This window comes from Triticum dicoccoides, chromosome 7B, assembly GCF_002162155.2.
Source record: "Triticum dicoccoides isolate Atlit2015 ecotype Zavitan chromosome 7B, WEW_v2.0, whole genome shotgun sequence".
Lineage (NCBI taxonomy): Eukaryota > Viridiplantae > Streptophyta > Magnoliopsida > Poales > Poaceae > Triticum > Triticum dicoccoides.
Genome location: NC_041393.1, coordinates 770,976,592 through 770,979,724, shown reverse-complemented (window position 1 = coordinate 770,979,724; position 3,133 = coordinate 770,976,592).

Here is a 3,133-nt window from a genome sequence, read left to right as displayed (position 1 = left end):
GTCCGTTGAATTAGAACAATCTGGCAGCACAAGATTTTGTCTTTGAATGCGAAGAACAACTAGTAAGTCCAGATAGTCATAATCCTTCTTGATGCCTTTAGCCGCTAGCTGCTTCGAGAGTAATGCTCCCTGAGAAGAGCCCAAGAGCGCTTCTTTTCTTCCTTCGCGTGCATAATTGTGAAGACAAATTCAGCTCATTCATCAACTCGAGCTTCTCTTTCTGGTCGAGCTTGATGTGGCTTTCCAATGCTTGTTGTGCGCGAATGCAAATTTCATAGAAAGATAGGTTTTCATTAGGAGGGATTTCAACCTTGGCTTGCTTAACCTTCAAGTCAGCATAAGAAGCAGAAGCACCACTAGTAGCATCAACATGAGCCTTTCCCTTACCAATTTCCTTCACCCTTCGGAGAGTATCACGAACAGGTGGCGTGAAAACCTTTAGAACATAAGAGCAATAGATTTTTTTTCATTGATAAGCCGCTCGATTGCATACATGACCAGGGAGCATAAGGCTTCAAAGACTGGGGCTGTCAGCTGCACATCCTAGGTTTTGAATGAAAAGATCAGGCACAACAAAGCGAAATCCTTGTGAAATCTCTAGAAGCACATTTCCCATGATGCCATTGATAGAATTTGGTTAGTTTGTTGGCGTGAGAGAGTTGCACAACATATAGAACATCACTTTGTTATCATATGCCATCTTCTTCGGATAAGTATCAATGCATTCATCTCCAACGAGATTTGGGTCCATCAGTAAATGAAGTTATTTGGCAGATACATCCCAGAAATGCAATATGTGCTCTCTTGCTTTGTTAAATTCACATCGAGGAAGATTCAGCGGCGCTAAGAATTGATCGGCTGAGCATTTGATCTTTTCTCTTCCATTCATCCACTCGAGAATCCAAGTTGAGTTATCTTCAAGTTCACCTGGCATATACAATGTGGCATAGAAATAATGGATAACTTCTCTATTCCATCCATGATTGAAACGAAAAAATCCCTTTAAGAATGCACCTTTAATATGCTCGATGGTATGGTGGAAACAGGGAATCTCTTCGAGCTCAGCGAAATTCATAATCTTGTGAGTGAAAATTATATTTCTGCCTAATAGAATCCATGCATAGTATATAGCTTGTTCTTCTGTCCAAAACGTAAGTGACATCAAAGTTCTTTCTCCTTCATATGGCCTTGTTCCAAAGAATGCAAGCTTCGAGAGATGAAGCTTTTCATTAAAAGCAGGACCATCTGGGCCAAATTTAGCGGGGTATAGAGGGTATGACTCCTGAGGGTTTTGCAGAATTTCATCATCACTCATTTCCATGGGTCGAGCATCATTTGAAGCTGGCATATCTTCAGCAATAGGCTTAAGTTGAGCATGGGGGTTAGCCATCCTTGGTGGAGCAGATGGCATAGGGTTACTAGTCTGACCTTCACTCTCCTTCGCTGGAACTCCTTCGGCTTTGTTCTGACTGTCAGGCACTAGGGCCTTTTCTATCGGTGGATTTTTGACAGTGGGAGGCACCACAGCCTCTTATGACTCCTTATTCTCAGCAGCTTTTACTTCAGTCTCCTTAGGCACAATGGGTGATACAACTTCTTCGTGAGCCATGGGCTCTTCTGGTTTGCTTCTTCCTTTTCCATCTGAGATGCAGTGGAAACGAGAGCAGGGTCAACATCCATATGAACTGGAGCATCAGACGATGTGATCGGGGTGGTTTTCTCTTAAGGAGCATTTTGCTGCCCCTCAATCTTTTCACTTCCCTCCTTGTTGGATTCGGAGGGCTCATCTTGCACTTTTGTTAGAGGTGAGGGTTTTCTTCTCAACCTCAATTTCCTCATCCATTTCTTGATTGGTGGTTTGCTGATGCACTGGGGCATTTTCTTCGGGTGCCTGGTTCAGATATACATCAACAACATCTGGTTCCTTATGAACCTCGGCAGCTGGAACATCAACTTGAGAAGGTTTAGCTTGAACCACTTGTTCATCCATATGAGGTGGAGAAGGTGGGACTTGCTGCAGTGGTGCGCTCGAATCAATCGGAGCGTTAGTGAAAATAACCTGCAGATGGTGATCATTGGTACCTTTCGTCTTGGTGGCTCTGGCTCTAGCCTTCTGGCATTTCTCTTCTTGAATTCTTCTTCGAGCCAGCTCAGCCTGGCGATCAATTTCCTCATTTTTCTGGTCACCACAGTTGAGATACATCCTTCTTCAGACGCGAATGCCATTCAATCTTGTTATTTCTCTCAACACTTAGAGCTCTGGTCAGATGCAGAAGTTCTTTGTTCAGATTCTTTATTTCAGCATCAGTGCTTGCATCTTTTCTCATCCTCGACAGCTTGATTTTGCTTCTTGGATATATCTTCGAGCTCAGCAAAGTACTTAGTTACCATCTCGGTGACATCATCAGGAAGGCCTAAGCTTCTCAGATCAGCTGATTTTGCATCGTAGGCGGCACTTTCATTTACATCGATGAATAAGTTGAAATCATATTTTTGTTCCTCCATGGAAGCAGGAACATTCATCTTGGCCTTCTTGGCGGTGATTGCAGCTTTCTCTTTGGGCAACAGCTTTCTCTTCACAGAAGGGGTAGCAGAACCCGAAGGTTTATCAGGAACAGGAGCTCGTGCAAGTCTTGGTGACATTCTCATCAGAGGAGAGGCTTTTGCTGGTGAGAGAGTTTTGTATGGCTTGTCATGAAGAGCACGCAGATCATACATCGGAATTTTACTTCTAGCATCTTCATCAGTGGATTCGTGTGACGAGGCCGATGTGGCCTTCTTGGATTTTCTGATCGTGGATTTCTTTTGTGAAGCCCGACGGGAAACGACTTCCTTGCTATCCTTTCTTTTTTGGTAGAGGCCCGCTCTTTCTTATCTTGAACATCTTGTTGTGTAAGCACGACATTTCTCTGTTCAATTTCATTCTTGTTCAAAGCCCTTGTTTCACGATTGGCTTTGGCTTTTGCTTTGTTTTCCACTTCTTCAGGAAAATCAAAAATTGTCTTGAGCGAATCTTCATGAGAATTTGGGGGCTAAGGGGGTGTGACTGTCATCATCTTGGCCAAGGCAGCCTTCAGCTATGCAATCATTCCATGGTGGACTGAATGCGAACAGAATCTGATATTTCCTTCGA